We start from the raw sequence: 23,801 nt of genomic DNA on the forward strand, positions 1-23,801 counted from the left end.
AATCTCCGAAGGTTTAAAATTTTCATCAGCTTCATTATCCTTCAAACATGTGTTCTTGTTCTTTCCGAGGAAGCTAAGGTTGACTGTATTACTGTGATTAAATAAGCATTAGTGAAATTGTGATTTTAAATAAAGCAGCATGAAAGTCATAATTTAAAAGTCAAAAGTCATAATTTAAAATTTAAAAGCATAAAAAAGATATGGGAGAAAAAGCGAAAAAAATCTTTCAATACAAACAAATACATATAAAGAGCTTAGCACAGTGACTGCAGAGAGTAAATGATAAAAAATTAGCTATTATTATTACAAGAATTTATCTAGCTTCATAGTGTTTATATTCAGTAGAAGTGAACCAGTTTAAATAAAGAAATAAAATGCAGATCAGAGTTCACCATTCTCCATTCACTATAAGGAACACAGTTCACTAACAGCACAATAATGAAATTAATAGTTACCTAATCTGAAACGTTAATGATTTCTCTGGCACTGATGCAAATCATTTTAAAAGAGGATGTGACAAAGATTGTTTAGAGGCTCTCAGTTTTCTATTTAAAAAGGAAATAACGTTTGATCACTCCCACTATTAACTGGTACTTCGCCTTGAATTGACAAAGGGAATACTATTTATAATGAATGTGTTCAGTTTCAAAAGGAAATTATGAATCCATTTTCATTTAAAAAACAAAACAAAACCCCACACACATACTCCTATCCCACAGTATATCTAAAAGCAGCCTTCTCCTAGTTATTCAACAACTACAGCTTCTATAACAGACAGATGTGTAGCTGTTCATTGTCAGCCAGGCAATTAACGCTTATCGAACATCCACCGGGTGTGAGGCTCCCTAACACACTGTCTATGAAATGTCAGATTGACTGCTTAATTTGGCTTTGCTGAATGTCAAGGCCATCGTTAATGATGCTATGTTTTTCTGGCTAAATTTAAAAGGTAGCTCATGAGGCCTCTTCTTGGTTGATATTAACTAAATGACTAATCAGCAGACACAGGTTGCAGAATGCCAACATCTACTCACAGACAACACATGATTATCACTTAGGTGAGAAACTGAACACATTTTCAACTGTGGGTAATTTTTGTCTATTTCTATGGTTCCTTGGAACTATGTTTGTTTGTAGATTGTTTTTAAAGTCACAACTGCCTTAAGAAAAGAAAAATCTATTGCAGCACTTTAGGTGCCTCTTCTGAACCAGATTCTGGTATTTTTGGAGTTACAAGTTGAAGGGAAGCAACCAAACACTACCACATTAAGTCCCAACTAATTAGCCAAGGACTCTAAAACTTATGAGTACCTAGCTGTCCAGTTTTCCTGGGCTCTTAATTCCCTATTGGCTTCAGGTGATACTGCACATGTTGGACTAGGCCAGTTGGATCCAAGAAAACAGCAAGATGTCTGCTGGGCCACAAGTCTTTTGGATTCAGCATTTAAGTTTCCTTTCCAGCAGTACATATCCACTAAGAATCTAAGAAGTTCTATGTTGGGGAATTGGTATAACCATCACTCTCCTAGTTTTTAACTCAACTTCAGCATCAGCAATGTCATAGTCTCAAGTGTGAGAAGAAAACAGAGTCAGTGCCCTAGTGTCTCTGAGCCATCCTTCTGCTCCCCACCTTCACACCAGCTATTATACAGAAGATCTGTATGGATAATAACAAAAATATTATTCAGTCTTCATGAAAATCACTTTTACTTGTGAAAGTTGAAACAGGTATCACTGCTCAGTTCTGTATTTACAACTGTACCTGTGGACCCAGGTATCCTTGTCACAGCTGAATAAATCCCAGAGGTGAAAGAGCTTTTGCTGACTGGACCTATGACTCCAAAAGTTTAAAAAAACTAAATGGTGGCTTTTTGTCTTTACAATTTTATAGCTGCATAAGTACTACATAAATATAGTCTTCTTTAAAAATAAGGTTAAAGTCTTACTTCCTAAGAAAGTAATATTTGAGCAAAGATCTGGAAGGGGTAAGGGAGCAAGTTATGTACTATCTAGGAGAAGAGTAATGCAGGCAGAGGGAACAGCTGTGCAATGGCCCTGAGGTGACAGCATGCCAGGCATGTCTGAGAAACAGCAAAGAGGCCAGTGTGATGGGAGTGGAGAGAGAAAGGGCAAGAGACATAGGAAGGAGGCCTAATGAGGTAGAATCATGTAGACCAAAAGACATTGGCTTTTACTCTGAATGAAAGTGGAAATCATCAGAGGGTGTTGAGCAGAAGTGATATAATCCAACTTGCTTTCAATAAGATCACTGGGGCTGAAGTACTGAAATAGACTCCAAGGGCTCAAGGATTAAAGTAGGAAGATAATGTAGGAGGATACTGCAAAACTCTAGGCCAAAATGATCCTGGCTTGCACCAGGGTGGTAGGAGCAGAAGTGGTTGGAGTCTGAATATATTTTGAAAGTAGAGCCATGGAGCTTGCTGGTAGTTTGGATGCAAGAGAAAGGAGTCATGAATTACCCAGCAGTTTGGGGCCTATACTAACTATACACTGTTAAACTGAAACGGAGAACACTGTGCGATAAGCAGGTTTGTGGGAAGAAATTGGGAGCTTGATTGGACACAGATTTGTGATGCCTGTTAAACATCCAAGAAGAGATGCTGAGCAAGCAATTGGATATACAAGTTATGGATTTTAGAGGAGGGTCCATTCTGGAGATATAAATTTTGAGTTCATTATCTGTGATGATTAAGTTTATCTGTCAACTTCATTGGGTCACAGGGAGCCCAGATATTTTGTCAAACATTATTCTGTGTGTTTCTGTGAAGGTGTTTCTGCAAGAGATTAACATTTGAATTGACAGAGTAAAACAGATTGCCCACCCTAACGCAGGTGGGCCTCATACAATCAGTCGAAGATCTGAATAGAACAAAAGGCTGAATAAGAGAGGATTCTCTCTGCCTGACTGCCTTCAAACTGAGATGCTGGCTTCTTCCTGCCTTTGGACACAAACTGAAACATTGGCTCTTCCTGGGTCTCAAGCCTGTAACTTACAGACTGAAATTACATCTTGGTTCTCTAGCTTGCTGACTGTATAGATCCTGGGACTTGTCAGCCTCTGTAATTACATAAGTCAATTCCTTATAATAAATCTCTTTATATATATAAAATCCTATTGGTTCTGTTTCTATGGAGAACCCTAACTAATATATCACTTTATATTATATATATGTATTATAAATATGTGTGTGTGCATATATATAAAGCCATGAGACAGTATGAGATCATCATGAAAGTCGCTGTAGACATAGAAGAAGTGTAAGGACTGAGTCTGGGCCACTCCAATTTTAAGAAGTTGGGGAGATGAGGCAAAACCAGCAAAGAATATTGAGAAGTAGCAGCCAATAAGTGGGATAAAAACTTGAAAAACCCAAAAGCCAAGTGAAGAAAGTGCTTCAAGGAACAAGAAGGAATTGAGATGCTGTGAGTTAGAAAAAAAGAAGACTGGAAATGGATCATTGGATTTGGCTGTATTTTATTGACAATGTTTGTATCTGTGCTTATAAATGAGATTAGCTTCTCACTTCTTTTGCTGCCCCTGTGCTTTGGTAACAGAATTATGTTAGCCTTATAAAATTAGGTGTGTAACTTTCTATTGTCTTCCAGACTTTAGAACAGGTTTATGGGAAATAGCTGTTACATAAAGAGTTAGCAGTACTGGCATGTAAAAAATCTGGCCCATTGCCTTTCTGAGAAGGTGCATAGCTACTTTGACTACTACCCCGATTTCTTTTTCTTCCCTTTTCTTTTGGTTCAATTGTGGTAATTTATATTTTCCTAGAAATATATTCACCAACATTCTGGTGTTTATGAGTATAAAGTTTCTATGGTTTCTATCTATCTATCTATTTATTTATTTATTGGGTCTTCCTTGCTGCACATGAGCTTCCTCTAGTTGCAGCAAGCGGGGGCTACTCTTCGTTGCACTGAGCAGGCTTCTCATTGCAGTGGCTTCTCTTGTTGCAGAGCATGGGATCTAGAGCGTAGGCTCAGTAGTTGTGGCGCACGGGCTTAGTTGCTCTGCAGCATGTGGGATCTTCCTGGACCGGGGCTCAAACCCATGTCCCCTGCATTGGCAGGCAGATTCTTAACCACTGCACCACACGGGAAGTCCCTTTATGGTTTCTTTGATAATCATTTTTCCTTTCTTCACCTCTAAATGTCACCTTTTTCATTTTATAATAAAATTTTTCAATTTTTATATATCACCTCTTCCTTTTGTACAATTCTTAAAGTTGGCCAGAGTTTACCTAAATAACTCATACTCTAAAAATAGTTTAAGAATATTTGATATAAAAATATATATGTATGCTATTTCATGAATACTTGCTTTTATCCTTATTTCCTTTCAGCTATTTTATTAGGGTTTATTTTATAATTTCAGCTTTTGGAGTTGAAAGCATAGTTTATCATTCTAGATCTTCCCTACTTTTAAATAGGCTTGGAAAGGACACTGTGATGTGGCCCCCAGATCCCTCTTTAATGAAGAATCTGTGGTCCCAGCTGCTGGGAGAACTGGGGGCAGACAAACTTTAGCTGCCAGCCTCTTCAGAGATTGCCCAGCTACTGAGAGTGCCTTGTCCAAGGTCCTGCCCCTTCCTGGGTAGCCCACATTCAATGAGTGAACAGTGCAAGAATATAAAGTCCTGGCCACCTTGGCCCAACACTAAATGGCATTTTAGCTCCAGAGTTCCCTGTGGAGTCAGCTGAGACTGCTGGTGGGCTGGCATCAAAGATCAACTTCTCCTAAATCCTGCTTTCTCCATCTCCCTCTGCAGGTGTTGATTCCAAAGTCTTCTTCCCAGGGAACCCAAATTGCAAAAAAGGCTATAATTGTGCTTCTTCAAATTCATGTTAAGAACAATGCTTTAATTTCTATTCAGTTTTAAATATTTTGCAATTTTGACATTGATTTCCCTTTTAACTCATGAATTATTGAGTGCTTTTTAAGAAAAAAATTGCAAGTACATGGGGGGTAAGGTCACTAACTTTGTTACTGATTTCTGCTTGTAATGAGTTCCTTATGACCTACTTTACAGTTTTTACAGCTACTCCGTATGTGTTGAGAATGTGTGTATCCAGATCCTCTAGCTACATTTTCATTATTTTTTAGTCTACATGGTCTGTCGGTTTCAAAGAGAAGAGTATTAAAAATCTCCCACTATGACTGAGGATTTATTGATTTATCCTTATGATCCTATAATTTTCCTAATATATTTTGAAGTTTTATTAAGTGGGTATAGGTTCATAACTGTTACTTTCTTGATGGATTGTTACTTTGGTCAGCACAGAATATCACTTTTTGTCCCTTCTAATTCTGTTCTTCTTGAATTCTAGCCTGTGCCATATTAATATAAATACTTTGTTAGTGTCTAATATATTTTTCTGAGGTATGTTTTTTACAAACAAAATGTACTTAGATTTATATTTTTAATCAATCTGAGTTTGTTCCTTTCAATGAATTACTTTGAACAGCTCACATATATTCTTATTACTAAGCATTACTAAAATATTTGGTTTAACTTCTGCCATCTTATGCTGTGCTATAATTTTTCACATTTTTTGTTTCTTTTTTCCCTCTGTACATATGTAGCAATGAAAGAAGTTTTATTCATTTGGTATTAATTATAATTAATGTAAAATCTCTTTCTGATTATATCAATAACCATTTTCCACACTGTCATAGTTTCATCCATCTGTTGAATTTGTTGATAATTTTGTATTAATTAAGGTAATGTGACATTAGGTAGTTTTATAACAGATAAAACCCAAATTCCCATGGCTTCACTCACTCATGACACATGCCAGTGTGAGTATCCCTAGGTAAGCCACTATGTATGTGTTTTTTTAGGGCCCAGGGTCCTTTTATCTTAGGGCTCTGCTCTCCTCTGAGTCCTTTCAATTTGGCTTATAGACAGAGAAGACAACTGTGGAGCGGGCACACCTGCTCATAACCACTTTGCCCTGTAAGCAACTCATACCTTTTCTCCATACGCTTTTGGTAAGAACGAGTCCCGTGGTCCCACCTAGAAGCAAGGGGTGTTAGAAAATGAAGTCCCTGACTGAGTAGACACTTCTAAGCAACAACTCCAGAAGGAAAGGGTATTAGCTGGCTCTCTGCCACATTCTGGTTTCTACACCTTGCTGAATCATTTGGTTTGTCTATCACTACTTCAAACACAGAAAACTCTGGCCCCTTAGCATAGCACAATTCATTTCTCTATGCTTCATGCTTTTGCCCACTTAATCCTTGCATGAGTCTCAGCCTTCTGTTTTGTGTTTGGCATTATCTCTTCCATCAGCCTTTCTCCAGAATGGGATGCTACCAGCACCTTTACATATAGGTAAGCATACCAGTTACTCTCGCAACGATGAGAGCATTCCCTCTGTTGGCCTAAACCTTGGATAAGAACCCTGGGAATACAGAAATCTCCCATTGGAATTAGCTTTGCCATCTGTCTCTGAGCTCAAGTAAAATCTTTTAGACACAACACGGCTTTGCTTGTTAATCCCCTAAATCCCAAACACACCTACTTACTTCTTGACAGTTACGTTTATCAGTGTTTACAGTTTATTTTGCTATATGTTTTCACTGCCTTTTAATTTAACTTTAAATCCTTTTTGCTAAACTGCTATAGCAACATACATGAGTTCACCATTAAAAAAAAGCCAATTGTATTATATACAATAATCTAAACATAATGATCTAAAAAGAATACATTTCTCTTAACTAAAAATTTAACTATTCTCCAACCACCATGATAGAGTTGTAATGTTTAAATTAACTGTATGAAAAGTACCAAGATGAAAAAATGAATGTAAGTATTTTTATGGGAATTAAGTGTTAAGACTGTCTCATTTACGTGAAGACAGTCAACTGAGTAAAGGTGAAAAGACATTTTTCCTATTCCAAAATAATATCCAAAAGCCAACTTTATTAAAAGTTAATTTAACATGGGTTTTGTCTGAGAAAAATCTTTAAAAATGTTCCATTTATCCAACTGATAAATTATCAACATGTGTTTCAAAGTCTACTCACTATAAAGCCAAAGTGTGCATTTATTGTTTAGGGAGAGACTTTTAAGGGGAAGATCAGTGAAAAAAGATAAAAGGAAAATGAAGAAAAGAGAGAATGGTGATACAAAGTAAAACAGACAGATGCATAAAGAGATCCAGAAACAGCCAGACAGCAAACTAGAAAAAAAAAATGCAGAAAGTCAAAGAGAGTGCCGTGGACCAAAAGATGTACCCACCACTTACAGTTATTCAAACAAAGGAGAGAAAAATGAGTCGAACTTTCATGTAATAACAACTCTAGGACTTCCTTTGTGGCACAGTGGTTAAGAATCTGCCTGTCAATGCAGGGGACACGGGTTCGAGCACTGGTCCAGGAAGACCCCACATGCTGCAGAGCAACTAAGCCTGTGCGCCACAACTACTGAGCCTGTGCTCTAGAGCCCGCAAGCCACAACTACTGAGCCTGTGTGCCACAACTACTGAAGCCTGCGCACCTAGAACCCATGGTCCGCAGCAAGAGAAGCCACTGTGATGAGAAGTCCGCGCACTGCAACGAAGAGTAGCCCCCACTCGCCACAACTAGAGGAAGCCTGTGCGCAGCAACAAAGACCCAATGTGGCCAAAAATAAATAAATAAAATAAATAAAGTTACTAAAAAAAAAACCCACAACTCTACCTTGGGTTCTTTTATGATAGCTATTATGGCTATTCTGCAACTATAAGCAAAATGGCATGTTGCTTCTTGGTACATAATACCAAAAAATTCATATGCTCACTCAATAACTATTAGTTGAGTGCCTATTATATGCTATGCTCTCTTAGAAGTGTTGCAGGTTTAGCAGTGAATAAGAAAGACAAAAATCTCTGCCCTGATAATGCTTTCAAGTGGAACTGAGTTAGCTATCTACAGAATGGAGGTTTCTTTCCTCAGTTGTGGAGGAACTTTTCAACCTAACTGCCAATTACTTAAATTGCCAATCATTTCCTTTAACCTGGTTTTCAGTTTCTGACAGTGTTAAAAAAGCTGCAACCTTGAATACATTTATCACTACAATCCTAGTTAGTACACAAAAAAGCTAGAACGTTCAATATTACATTCTGTGTTCTGTTTCACTACTGTAGTACTCTCCAAACGTTTTTGTGTCCTTTTTTAAAAAATTTTTACTAGAGTATAGTTGATTTACAATGTTGTATTAGTTTCAGGTGTACAACAAAGTGAATCAGTTATACATATATACATATATCCACTCTTTTTTAGATTATTTTCCCATATAGGTAATTACAGAGTATTGAGTAGAGTTCCCCGTGCTATACAGTAGGTCCTTATTAGTTATCCATTTTATACATAGTAGTGTGTATATGTCAATCCCAATCTCCCAATTTGTCCCTCCCCTCCCCCACCCCCTGGTAACCATAAGTTTGTTTCCTACATCTGTAACTCTATTTCTGTTTTGTAGATAAGTTCATTTGCACCCTTTTTTAGGTTCCACATATAAGTGATATCATATGATATTCGTCGTTCTCTGTCTGACTTACTTCACTTAGTACGACAATCTCTAGGTCCGTCCATGTTGCTGCAAATGGCAACATTTCATTCTTTTTTTATGGCTGAGTAATATTCCATTGTGTATATGTATAATACCATATATCCTTTATCCATTCCTCTGTTGATGGACATTTAGGTTGCTTCCATGTCCTGGCTATTGTAGATACTGCTGCAGTGAACACTGGGATGCATGTATCTTTTCAAATTATAGTTTTCTCTGGATATATGGCCCAGGAGTGGGATTGCTGGATCAAATGGTAGCTCTATTTTTAGTTTGTTAAGGAACCTCCATACTGTTCTCCATAGTGGCTGCACCAATTTACATTCCACCAACAGTGCAGGAGGGTTCCCGCTTCTCGACATCCTCTGCAGCATTTATTGTTTGTAGATTTTTTGATGATGGCCATTCTGACTGGTGTGAGGTGATACCTCATTGTAGTTTTGATTTGCATTTATCTAATAATTAGTGACGCTGAGCATCTTTTCAGGTATTTGTTGTCCATCTGTACATCTTCTTTGGAGAAATGTCCATTTAGATCTTTCACCCATTTTTTGATTGGGTTGTTTGTTTTTTTGATATTGAGCTGCATGAGCTATTTGTATATTTTAGAGATTAATTCCTTGTCAGTTGCTTCATTTGCAAATATCTTCTCCCATTCTGAGGCTTGTCTTTTCATTTTGTTTACAGTTTCCTTTGCTGTGCAAAAGCTTTTAAGTTCTCCAAACTTTTTGATTGTACAAACATGGTTTGAGCAGGAGCCTTAATATTTATATATTTGTAAATTATGTAGATATATGCCAATCTGTTACACACATTATAAAACAAACCCCAAAGCAGAAATTAAATTGATATAAAAATTTACTGACAGTAAGGTTTCCCCCACATCCCCAGGGCTTATCTGCACTCTGAGGGGTACACAAAGCTCCACGTGAGAAACCACTGCACTTAATTTTTCACACTTTTAAACTTTATGACAGCAAACTTATAAACTAACGCTTTATCCATTTTGACAAATATTGTGACAAAAGGGAAAATTAATCTAACTCGATAAGTCACAGAAAGTTGCAAAGTTGGCTTAATTCCCATAGTTTGCTGTTTTCTTCCTTTGCCTCAGTAGGTGATAAACATTTCAGCTCTGGGCACACTGAAAAATTAACATAAATTCTGATTGAAGATTTTTGTGGCGCTTATATCAAAAGATTGAATAACTTCTTAATAAACACACCATTTACTAAATGTTACTTTATCCTTCCATGGAATCAAAAGGCCTTATTGGGTCTTTCATTGCTAGACTTGGTGTGTGTGTGTCTGTGTGTGTGTGTGCGCGCGCGCGCACATCAGGGACTTCCTTATTAATAACAAAAATACTACTCAGCATTGATGTAGCTATTTTTATTCTTTTCTAATCACTGACATTTATATGATCTCAGCACATTCTTTTAATGACATAACAGAGCAGGTAATATTATCCCAATTTTACAGACAAAGAAACTAAGGCACAAATGGTGAAGTAATTTTCCTAAGATAATGTGGCAAGTTAACAATAGAGAGAGACAACCCTCAGAATGGGAGAAAATATTTGCAAATGAAGCAACTGACAAAGGATTAATCTCCAAAATTTACATGCAGCTCAATAACAAAAAAACAAACAACCCAATCCAAAAATGGGCAGAAGACCTAAATAGACATTTCTCCAAAGAAGATATACAGATTGCCAACAAACACATGAAAGAATGCTCAACATCATTAATCATTAGAGAAATGCAAATCAAAACTACAATGAGATATCATCTCACACCAGTCAGAATGGCCATCATCAAAAAATCTAGAAACAATAAATGCTGGAGAGGGTGTGGAGAAAAGGGAACACTCTTGCACTGCTGGTGGGAATGTGAATTGGTACACCCACTATGGAGAACAGTATGGAGGTTCCATAAAAAACTACAAATAGAATACCATATGACCCAGCAATCCCACTACTGGGCATATACCCTGAGAAAACCATAATTCAAAAAGAATCATGTACCAAAATCTTCATTGCAGCTCTATTTACAATAGCCAGGAGATGGAAACAACCTAAGTGTCCACCATCGGATGAATGGATAAAGAAGATGTGGCACATATATACAATGGAATATTACTCAGCCATAAAAGGAAACGAAATTGAGCTATTTGTAATGAGGTGGATGGACCTAGAGTCTGTCATACAGAGTGAAGTAAGTCAGAAAGAGAAAGACAAATACCGTATGCTAACACATATATATGGAATTTAAGGGGAAAAAATGTCATGAAGAACCTAGGGGTAAGACAGGAATAAAGACACAGACCTACTAGAGAATGGACCTGAGGATATGGGGAGGGGTAAAGGTAAGCTGTGACAAAGCGAGAGAGTGGCATGGGCATATATACACTACCAAACGTAAGGTAGATAGCTAGTGGGAAGCAGTCGCATAGCACAGGGAGATCAGCTTGGTGCTTTGGGACCACCTAGAGGGGTGGGATAGGGAGGGTGGGAGGGAGGGAGACGTAAGAGGGAAGAGATATGGGAACATATGTATATGTATAACTGATTCACTTTGTTATAAAACAGAAACTAGCACACCATTGTAAAGCAATTATACTCCAATAAAGATGTAAAAAAAAAAATAGAGAAGATTCTAAAACAAATTCGCCTAACACTAGCTCAGTGTGCTTTCCTGATACCAAACTGCTCTGATATCCTAACTACTGAAATTTGCATCTTCTACTATGGCACACAATTTCACAAATCTGTTCCTCATAAAGTACCAGGACCGTTATTCCCCACAAGGTTTATTTTAAAAGCACTTACTATACTTCACTTATTTAAAGGAAAGGGGATATCCTTTTCTCACAAAATCACAAGTCATAGGATTTCTTCTATATAAGGTTACAAAACTCACTGGTCACACACCATCCGAGGGCACAGTGGTCTCTTGTTATTACAAGGCAAAGCTGAAACATCAAAAAGGGGCTCCTTTTGAATTATGGTGCTGAAGAGGAATAGTAAAAAATAATAACCGCAGCTATAATAATAATTAAGTTTTCTATACCAATATGTCAAATCCATTTGACTCTTCTGATATCTTGCTTTGAGATAAAGAAATACAATTACTTCTTATTCAGTGGTCCCATATATAGTTTAATTGTTCTTCAAATCTGAGACCTATGATTGTGTCATTCCCCAACATTATCAGGCAGCGTCTATGAGATCAGGGCTACAGCAATAATAGTAAGCGAAACCACACCTGAAAATTCACAAAAACATCAAGGGAAAAATCACTTCAGCTAGCTATTGTTAAGATGCTTATATCAGTATCCTACTGTTGCTGTGATAAATTACCACAAACTTAGTGGCTTAAAACAACACAAATCTGTTATCTTACAGTTCTGGAGGTCAGAAGTCCAAAACGGGTTTCACCAAGCTAAAATGAAAGTGTCAGCAGGACTGTGTTCCTCCCAGAGGCTCTCTAGGAAGAATCTGTTTCCCTGACTTTTCCAGCTTCTGGAGGCTGTGACATCCCTTGGCTCGTGGCCCCTTTCGTCAAAGACAGCCATCACATCACCTCAACCTTTGCTTCCGTTGTCACATCTCCTACTCTGACTCTTCTGACTCCCTCTTCCGTCTTTTAGGGACCCTCATGATTACAGCAGGCCCAGCTGTATAATCCAGGATAATCTCTCACCTCAAGGTCCTTAACTTCATCACATCGGCAGAGTCCCTCTGCCATGCAGGGGAACATTCCCAGGCTCCAGGTATTAGGACCTGGACACCTTCGGGGCCATTATTCTGCCTACCACAATGCTCGTATCTAATGGCGACCAACAGAAAATTTTCTGAGGTCCACACAGCTTGGTGTCATGGAAAATTTAGGGAGTTTGGAGGCATGTGGACCTAGGCTGGGATTTGGACTCTGACATGCAGCAGCTGTTCAAACTTTAATTATTCAACACTGAGCAAGCTCAATTTCCTTGTCTGTAAAGTTGCTGTAAATGTCTACATTTGACAGTTATTGGGGGATTAAATGAATTTAAGGAATGTGAATACACACTGTACTAAGGCTAGTAAACAAATAGAGATGTTAAATGAATGACATAAATAGATAAATGTTTAGGTTTTGCAGTTTGAATAAAAATCATTACTTCCTTAGTAAGGAATATATTCATTTCCTGGCCAATACTATTAATATTCTTTTCCCTTAAGTAGTTTCAAATAAGTTTATTTTAACATTTAAATAACTAGAGGATTCATTTGCAATGATCCTGATGCTTAATTTTAATTCAAGATAAAAGATTGATCTGAAAAACAAAACTTCAGTGAGTTGGGGTTTTAGAAGAATTTATATAGAGTTTTTAAAGTTTATGGCAAAGGAATTCAACATTTTTATAATTTAAGAGTCTTCACTGCCTTTTTTTTTTTTTTTTGCAGTATGCGGGCCTCTCTCACTGTTGTGGCCTCTCCTGTTGCAGAGCACAGGCTCTGGACATGCAGGCTCAGCGGCCATGGCTCACAGGCCCAGCCACTCCACAGCATGTGGGATCTTCCCGGACCAGGGCACGAATCCGTGTCCCCTGCATCGGCAGGCAGACTCTCAACCACTGCGTCACCAGGGAAGCCCTTCACTGCCTTTTTAAAGTGACATTTTTCATTCATTATATAAAAAAGCACACACTTCTTTTTATTATAGCTTTGAGATTAGCTCCCACCACACATGTATTTTGTGATGAGTAATTAAAATTGTCATCTCTATTAGAAAGCTTGTCTCCTTCCAACTATTAGGACATAATTCACTGTTTTTTCTAGGTGATTTATCACGAAGCTTCTAGAAACTGACTTTTGGCTACAATATGAAAATATGGTTCATATTATTGTCAGCAATCATCTCTTACAGCATTCAAAGAACATGTCTACCATTCCAAAAACCAGAAATTCTATTATAAGACCTCAAATGCTAACCTAGTGGAATTTAATGTAGACTTGGCTAAACAAGAGATGAACAACCCAGCAATGAAACCATGGCAAATATGATAAACACACTGTGCTCCAACACTGCCCCACACCCTGATATAATAATGCTCCATGGGGAATCTCTCCCTTACCAACTAGAAGTAGAATCTTGTTATAAGGGACTGTAGCACATACCAGATGTAAGAATTAAGGTCCAGAAACACTTTCACACATTCACAAATATTTGCTTTGCCTTGTTGGAAAATCTCCAGTAAAGAACAGTAACCTTGCTACTCCACATTTCTAACTTGCTGCCCAAAAGACTCGGTGAAACTAGTGACTGTTTTGCTGCTTAGAAGAAGAAAAAAAAGATAAGAGATATAGAGGAATGTATCTTTTATTCTTCTAGGTTAGTTTTATTAGATCTAAAAAAAATTGCTATTTCCTTCCCTAGGTGGCAAGGTTTAAAGTCATTTGGATTTTTTTCAATATTAGAACCAAATATAATAGACAAGATGTTTTTTCTTTAATAAAGCACTTTTGTAGTACTTTCTTCACTTATGCACACACAAAATTGAGAAAAGAAGGAGTAAATTCCTCTGTATCTAAGATAACATGATGATGTATCAATAGAAATAATTTAGGGGAACAAAGCATTTTATAGGACTCAATTCATAAAATATTTTGTGATGATGTGAATGATGTTCATAAATGTTTCAAAAAATATTTGCTATACTAATTATGTGCAAAGCCTAGGGCTGAGTATTCAGCAAGGGTGAGGGGGATGAGGGAGGGACAGACATATGTCCAAGTCCTGACTCTCTTCTACCATCCTCCTTTTCTCCATCATCTGTACCAGAACCTACCACAGTTGCTTCTGCAATCACTGTCCTTATCTCGCTACCTGTTCTGCAGCTGCTACCACTGCTTCTACTATTTTTCATTTATCGATAATCTTCAGTGAGCCAGGTGCATGACCTAAGGTGTCCTATATTTTTCTAAATGCTCACTTTAAAAAAAAAACAGTCCCCAATCCTTTTTCACCCCGAAGTCAAAGGGTAAAAAAAGCAGTAACTTGCTGGGGCCATCTCAGTTTGTTTATTTTGCCTTTTTCTGTATGAGGCTGAACAGAAGTCCTCACAGGCTGGAGACACAGTAGCCTGTGTGTGAGGCCCTCTGACTGACAATGCCCCTCAGTCCCCAAAATTGGTATCAATGCTCTTTCATGAGGAATGCAAATTACCCTAAAAAGCTAATCTCTGCATACATTTTTAAGACATTAGGATTAAAGTCAAGAAGCCCCTTACACACTTTTAAAACTGCTCTTAAATATGAAATCATATGATACTTTGGGTAGGTGTGAGCATGAAATATACACAGCCTTCTTTTCTACTATCCAGCAAGATCTCATGCTACTTCTATCAAACAGGGAATTCAAAGTGGAAAACAAAGTTCAAAACAGTAAACACACTCCAACAACAAAACACACACACAAATTCCCCTTTCATAAAAATAAAGCAAAGGAACACCTCACTTGCATTCTTTTCAATCCCATGAACAACTTTCCAAACATTTAAAATTATGTTTACAATAATCCTGGATTTTAAATTAAAGCAAAAACAACTACATGGCCGGTAAATCCTAAAGAAGTAACAGTGAAGAAAATCTGGGATGCCTGGACAGCTTAGAGCATTTCAAAAGATTAAAGATTTGTATCTCAAAAGTATTGCCTTGGGAAAAAGAATTTCAAAATAAAAGAAACATTAAAATCAAAGAAACAGACAAAATTGGCAAAAATTATCTTTCTTGAGTAGCCTTAAAACAAGGCTGCTTCCTAACAGAATTTTGGTTTAAAAACCAAAACTCTGCTCTCTTCTGCTTGGAAAATAAAAACCACCACTAAAACCAGTAAACCACCAATTTAGCATCTGGTATGTTTCAGACCTTTGGTTTGCACCCGACATTTATTATCTCATTTAATTTCCCCATCAGCCCCATGAAGTAAGTGACAATTTACCTACTTTTACACTTGGAGGAGAAAATGAAAGTTAGAGATAAAGCCACTTGCCCAAAGACATACACAGCCAGAAAATATTGGAAGAAAGCTGTTATAAACCAGACTGGTCTCAGTCTAAAACTATACTGCCTCTATAATTAATTCTCTTACAAAAATGTGAGTTCCTTATTGGAGTACAAAATATATTCTCTTTCTTGCTCTTAAGCTGTACAACTTATCTTTTTTAAATTAAGTTTTTTATGTGAAACCTTAAAAAGTGTAATTATTATAGGCAACCAGGGATACCTCAGAGTCGTGTCAAGGAATTGAGAGCACACCAGCCTCAAGGAGTTCAGGCAGCTAGCTCCCTGAGCCCTGGTGTGCTTTCCGGGGAACTGACGGAAATGGAGCTCCTGGCAGGACCTTCCTCCGATCTGCCAGTGGAGGGAAGGGGACAGGGTGCCATGTGCCACATGGTAGAAGCAACATGATAAAACACGGGCTTCGGAAGTGCCAGCCTCGGCTCTGCATTGCTGCTCCACAACTTAATAACCGTGGGACTCTGGGACACTTCCCCAACCTTTTCAGTCTTAATTTTCTTCTAGGTAAGTGGGAATAGCTATCACATCTCGTTGATGTCACAATCAAACGAGACTAACTCATTGGTACAGTGGTTGCCACAAAACAAGACAAGCTAACATGATTTCTTCTGCTTGCCCTCCACCTCCAGGTCTACCTTAATGCTTCTCCAGCCTGAAAAGCACTCCTGGGACTTTATTGTGTCAGTAAGGTCCTCCTATTCCAAAAAGCCTCCCAGATAACTACAGACCAATGTTTTCTCCATCCTTCAAAATTATTTATTTATTCTGCAAAAACATTCACTGTGTTATTATGCTCAAAGCACTTTGCTAGATAATATAGGAAACTGAAAAAAATTCAATTTCTTCCCCCAGATAGCTAACACCCAAATATATAAAGCTATGCAGTCAGCTCCTGTAGTGAGCATGGTGCTTTAGCCAGGAATAAAAACACCTACTTAAACAGCTATTTTAAGAATCAAATGAGAGTGGTTTGGTAAATATTATTACTATTATTATTGTCCCCACTGTACTGTTTGCTGTTGAAGTATGCATGCTTGGCCCCTATCAGGCTAGAGGAGGCTCCCAGCTGGTGTTTTCAGACCAGCTCTTGGTGTGGCACAACGCTGTGTACATAAAAATACCATTTGTTGGATGTTTCAGTTCCACAGAGACTGAAGATCTTTGTATGATTTCATTACCAAGATGATACCCTACTTCTAACCAGTAGGACCACTGATGGCAAATCTGTACAAAAACCACCGCCACTATAAAAACACAACTCTACATATCTTCACTACCAGACTCCAGAATGCACTTAATCTGTAATCTACCTGCAGCAAAGTCCACATATTCATTCCTCAAGTGTCCAGTGACCACAAACCATGTGTGAGGCACTGCGCTAGGCAGAAGTCCTATGACAACAACCAAAACCCTTCCCCTCAGGAAAGCCTCCACCTGGTGGGGGAGACCATATGTGCACAACTACTAGAAAACATGTGATAAAGCCTACACTTTGTCGTGAACATAACCTAATGACTGCAAAACTAGTCTTTCCACAATCTTCCTAATCATAGTAAAGACAACCTCACCCCTCCAGTGCCTTAGGCAAATGCCTTGGAATCAGCCTTGGCCACTTCTCTTTCTCTCATACTCTAACACCAGTTCCCCATCAAATTCCCTGGGCTCTTTCTCCCTTCAAAATGCATCCAAGAGTCCATGGCACCTCCAGCCCCACTACCCCAGTGTAAGCCATCGCCTTGCTCCTGTCTTATTCTAAGAGCCTCCTTTCAGAATCCTGGCATCCACTCTCATCTCCTGACAGAAACTGGAGAGTTACCTTTTCAAAACACAGGTCAGGTGACATTACGTCTCTGTCAAAATTGTCTCAGCACTGCCCACCTCACTGAAGTAATAACCAAAACCCTAACAACAGCTTGCAAGGTGGTCACACGTGACCTGGCCCCACGTGCATAGCCTGCTCCTTCCCTTATAAGTGAGCCTCCCCAGACCACCCTATTAAAAAGAGGCAATTCTCACCACCACTAGGACAAGCACTGCCTACCTTACCCTGCTGTTGTCCTCCACAGCCTTTACCCGCATTAGACAAACTCCATACTTATCTGTTTACAGTCATTCTTGGCCAACTAGAATGGAAGTGTCCTAAGGGCAAGAATTTTGTCTGTTTTATATATTATTGCATCTTCACAATCTAGAACAATGTCTAGCACTTAGTGGGTACTTCATACATAACTGTTGAATGAATGAATGATTAAAGAAATGAATTAATGAATGAGAGAGCAAATAAATAAGTTAAATTTGTATAGAGTGGTAGGGTATTGGAGAAGGGACTAGAAAGTTAGGAGTTAGGAAATTACAAAAGAGGACTGCCAGACTGCCACATGAGACACAGTATCAGAGGAAGTCTGTATAGAACCTGTATAGAAACCTGACTCCCTAAAAGGGAGAGATTCAGATTACACGCTCCTGCCTTATTCTGCCTTGAATTATAATTATGTGTGTATGTTTTACCTTTTCTAAGAATTGTAAGTTCTTTGAGGACAGAGACAGTGTCTGTGACAGTTAATTGTAAGTGTCAACCTGACTGGGTCACAGGGTTCCCAGGTATCTGGTAAAGCATTATTAATGGGTGTGTGGTGAAGATGTTTTGGGAGAGATTAACATTTTCTAATTAATTTTTATTGGAGTATGGTTGCTTTACAATGTTGTGTTAGCCTCCACTGCCCAACAAAATGAATCAGCCATACATATACAGATATCCCCTCCCTTTTGGGCTTCCCTCCCATTTAGGTCACCACAGTGCATTAGGTAGAGTTCCCCGTGCTATACAGTATGTTCCCATCAGTTGTCTATTTTATACATAGTATCAATAATGTATATGTGTCAATCCCAGTCTCCCAATTCCTCCCACCCCAGCCCTTTCCCCCTTGGTAACCATACTTTTGTTCTCTACTTCTGTGTCTCTATTTCTGCTTCGCAAATAAGAACATCTATACCATTTTTCTAGATTCCACATATATGCATTATTATACGATATTTGCTTTTCTATTTCTGACTTACTTCACTCTGTATGACACTCTCTAGGTCCATCCATGTCTCTACAAATGACCCAATTTCATTCCTTTTTATGGCTGAGAATATTCCACTGTATATACGTACCACATCTTTTTTTTAAAGCAAATATGTGTTTGTTTATGAATCAATTGCATACATAGGTTTATACATACAATTAAACAGATATGACATGTTGGAATATTTTCTTTCTTTTTTATAGATCTTTATTGGAGTGTAATTGCTTCACAATACTGTCTTAGTTTCTGTTGTACAACAAAGTGAATCAGACATATGCATACATATATCCCCATATCCCCTCCCTCTTGAGCATCCCTCCCACCCTCCCTATCCCATACCTCTAAGTCATCGCAAGGCACAGAGCTGATCTCCCTGTGCTATGCTGCTGCTTCCCAGCTAACTATTTTACATTCGGTAGTGTATATATGCTGCTGCTACTCTCACTTCGCCCCAGCTTCCCCCTCCCCACCCCGTGTCCTCAAGTCCATTCTCTATGTCTACGTCTTTATTCCTGCCCTGCCACTAGGTTCATCAGTATCTTTTTTTTTTTTTTAGATTCCACATATATGTGTTAGCATACGGTATTTGTTTTTCTCTATATGTGTTAGCATACGGCATTTGTTTTTCTCTTTCTGACTTACTTCACTCTGTATGACAGACTCTAGGTCCATCCACCTCACTACAAATAACTCAATTTGTTTCTTTTTATGGCTGAGTAATATTCCATTGTATATATGTGCCACATCTTCTTTATCCATTCATCTGTCAATGGACATTTAGGTTGCTTCCATGTCCTGGCTATTGTAAATAGAGCTGCGGTGAACATTGTGCTACATGTCTTTTTTTTTTTTTTTTTTTGCGGTATGCAGGCCTCTCACTGTTGTGACCTCTCCCGTTGCAGAGCACAGGCTCTGGACACGCAGGCTCAGCGGCCATGACTCATGGGCCCAGCTGCTCCGCGGTGTATGGGATCCTCCCGGGCCGGGGCACAAACCCGTGTCCCCTGCATCAGCAGGCATTCTCTCAACCACTGCACCACCAGGGAAGCCCTACATGTCTCTTTGAATTGTGGTTTCCTCAGGGTATATGCCCAGTAGTGGGATTGCTGGGTCATATGGTAGTTCTATTTTTAGTTTTTTAAGGCACCTCTATACTGTTCTCCATAGTGGCTGTATCAATTTACATTCCCACCAGCAGTGCAGGAGGGTTCCCTTTTCACCACACCCTTTCCAGCATTTACTGTTTCCAGATTTTTTGATAATGGCCATTCTGGCCAGTGTGAGGTGATACCTCATTGTAGTTTTGATTTGCATCTTTTCATGTGTCTCTTGGCCACCTGTATGTCTTCTTTGGTGAAATGTCTGTTTAGGTCTTCTGCCCATTTTTTAATTGGATTGTTTGTTTTTTTGATATTCAGCTCCATGAGCTGTTTGTATATTTTGGAGATTAATCCTTTGTCCATTGTTTCATTTGTAAATATTTTCTCCCATTCTGAAAGTTGTCTTTTCGTCTTGTCTATGGTTTCCTTTGCTGTGCAAAAGCCTTTAAGTTTAACTAGGTCCCATTTGTTTATTTTTGTTTTTATTTTCATTACTCTAGGAGGTGGGTCAAAAAAGATCTTGCTGTGGTTTATGTCAAAGAGTATTTTTCCTATGTACCACATCTTCTTTATCCATTCCTCTGCTGAAGGACATTTACATTGCTTCCATGTCCTGTCTATTGTAAATAGTGCTGCTGTGAACATTGGGGTGCATGTGTTTTTTTGAATTATGGTTTACTCTGGGTATATGCCCAGGAGTGGGATTGTTGGGTCATATGGTAGTTCTATTTTTAGTATTTTAAGGAACCTCCACACTTTTCCATAGTGGCTGTATCAATTTACATTCCCACCAACAGTATATGAGGGTTCCATTTCAGGAGAGATTAACATTTGAATTGGCAGACTGAATAAAGCAGATGGCCCTCCCCAGTGAGGGTGGGTCTCATCCAATCAGTTGAAGGCCTGAATAGAATAAAAGGCTGAGTTAGAAAGAATTCTTTCTTGCTGCCTGTCTTTTGGCTGGGGCATCAGTCTTCTGCCTTCCAAGTCGAACTCAGACTGGAATTTGCACCACTCTCTTGCAGCAGAGTCAGTACAACGTCCTGCATACACAGGTGCTCAGGACACTGTGCAGAGGAATGGCAACGCCCTTTAATGCAAGAACAAGTCAGATCATGTCCAGAGTGCTGCTCGCCATCTTAACATATCCATTCCTGCTATTCTTAGAATCATGACTTATTATATATTAAAGCTGACTATTCCCCTAAGGGGTAGGTTTCATTTTCACAATCTAATTGCTCACTCAATGCAAAAAAAAAAAAAAAAACAATCGGAAGGTCATCTTTCCAGGAAACAATAAAACAATTATGAGAAAGCAGTGAGGTACCTGTAGTATTTTTTCTTTCATTAAAAAATTAATACATTTTATTTTTTAGACCAGTTTCAGCTTCACAGCAAAACTCAGGAGAAAGTACAGAGAATTCCACGTAACCCCTTCGCATCAACATACCTCACCAGTGTGGCAAAACTGATGAATCAACATTGAGACACCATTATCAACCAAAGTCTGCAGTTTACATTAAGCTTCACTGTTAAAGTACTCTTACCTTAAGGTACACTATGAATTTGACAAATGTATAATGACATGTATCTACCATAATAGTATCACACAGATCAGTTTCACTGCCCCCCAAATCACCTATGCTTCATCTATATATCCTTCCCTCCCCACAGGCCCTGGCACGACTGATCTTTTTACTATCTCCATAGTTTTGCGTTTTCCAGAATGCCATATAGTTGGAGTCATATAGTTAAGTACCTTTCAGACTGGCTTCTTTCACCTAGTAATATGCATTTGAGGTTCCTCCATGTCTTTTCATGGCTTGATAAATCATTTCTTTTTATCACTGAATAATATTCCATTGTATGGAGGTACCATAGTTCATGTAATCAGAAATGAAAGAGGAGATATTATAAATGATACCACAAAATACAAAGGATCATAGGATCATAAGAGACTACTATAAACAATTACACACCAACAAATTGTATAAGCTAGAAGAACTGGATAAATTACTATAAATACAGCCTACCAAGACTGAATTATGAAGAAATAGAATTTGAGCTGACCAATAATGAACAAGGAGATTGAATCAGTAATCAAAAAACTTCCAACCAAGAAAAGCCCAGGACCAAATGGCTTCCCTGGTGAATTCTACCAAACATGTAAGAAAGAATTAATGCCATTTCTTCTCAAACTCTTCCAAAAACCTGAAGAGGAGCGAATACTCCCAAACTCATTTTATGACGCAATTATTACCCTGACGTCAAAGCCAAATAAGTACACTACAAGAAAAGAAAAATACAGGCCAATATCCCTGATCAATATAGACGCAAGAATCCTAACAAAATATTAGCAAATCAAATTCAACAGAACATTAAAAGGATGATACACCATGATCAAGTGGGATTTATACCTGAGATGCAAGGATAGTTCACCATATGCAAATTAAACGTGACATATACCTCATTAACAGAATGAAAGATAAAAAAATATATAATCATCTCAATTGATGCAGATAAAGCATTTAACAAAATTCAACATCCTTTCATGACAAAAACTGTCAACATCCTAAAAGAAAATATAGGCAGTAAGCTCCTGGACATCAATCTTGGTGATAATTTTTTTTAAATTTGACACCAAAAGGCAACAAAATCCAAAATAAATAAGTGGGTCTACATCAAACTCAAAAGCTTCTGCATAGCAAAAGAAACCATCAACAAAATGAAAAAGCAAGATATAGAATGAGAGAAAATATCTGCAATCATATATCTGATAAGGGGTTAATATGCAAACTAAATAAAGAATTCATACAAGTCAACAGCAAAAATAAAAAATAATCTGAATTTAAAAATGGGTAGAAGATCTGAATAGACATCTTCCCAAAGAAGACATATAGATGGCCAACAGGTACATGAAAATGTGTCCAACATCACTAATCAACAGAGAAATGCAAACCAAAACCACAATAAGTCACCTCACACCTGCTAAGATTGCTATTATCAAAAAGACAAGAAATAACAAGTGCTGGTGGGGATGCAGAGAAAAGGGAAACCTTGTAAACTGTTGGTGGGAATGTAAATTGGTACAGCCACTATGGAAAACAATACAGTACATTCCTCAAAAAATTAAAAATAGAATACGATCTAGCAATCCTACTTTTGGGTGTATATTCGAAGAAAATGAAATCAGGATCTTGAAGAAATAGCTGAACTCTCATGTTCATTGCAGCATTATTTACAATAGGCAAGGCATGGAAACAACCTAAATGTCTTTCTACAGATAAATGGATAAAGATGATGTGGTACATATACACGAGGGAATATTATTCACCCATGAGAGAGAAGGAAGTCCTGCCATTTGTGACATGGATAAACCTTGATAGCATAATGCTAAGTGAAATAAATCAGACAAAGACAAATACTATATCTCACTTACATTGGGCTGGCCAAAAGTTCGTTCGGGTTTTTCTGTAACTGCGAAAACTGAACAAACTTTTTGGCCAACCCATAAGAGGAATCTTAAAAATTCAAAATCATAGAAACCTATCATAGAATGTTGGTTGCCAGGGGCTGAGGACTGGGGGGAATGAGATATTGACCAAATGGCATAAACTTCCAGTTATAAGATGAATAAGTTCTGGGGATCTAATGTACAACATGGTGACTACAGTTAACCCACACTTTATTGTAGACTTAAAAGCTGCTAAGAGAGTAGATATTAATAGTTATCACATGCACACAATAAGGTAACTATGTGAAGTGATGGATGTGTTAACTAGCCTTATTGTGGCAACCATTTCACAATGTATAGGTATATCGAATCATCACAGTTATATACTTTAAACTTTTACAATGTTATATGACAACATCTCAATAAAGCTGGATAAAAAATAAAAATGGAATGGTGTATATATCTACACTGTTATTATCTGTATCATTGCTCTTCAAAGTAGGCTGTCTTCAAATTGCTACTTATCCATCA

The 23,801-nt window shown here is 38.0% G+C and overlaps 1 protein-coding gene across 7 annotated transcripts in view; it reads right to left on the bottom strand.

The window, feature by feature from the left end:
* The window catches only part of KLHL32 (kelch like family member 32), a 189,917-nt gene that overhangs the window by 146,300 nt on the left and 19,816 nt on the right, over nucleotides 1–23,801 (bottom strand). The window lies entirely within an intron of this gene.

The sequence above is a fragment of the Phocoena phocoena genome, chromosome 12 (genome assembly GCF_963924675.1).
Source record: "Phocoena phocoena chromosome 12, mPhoPho1.1, whole genome shotgun sequence".
In the NCBI taxonomy this organism is placed as follows: Eukaryota; Metazoa; Chordata; class Mammalia; order Artiodactyla; family Phocoenidae; genus Phocoena; species Phocoena phocoena.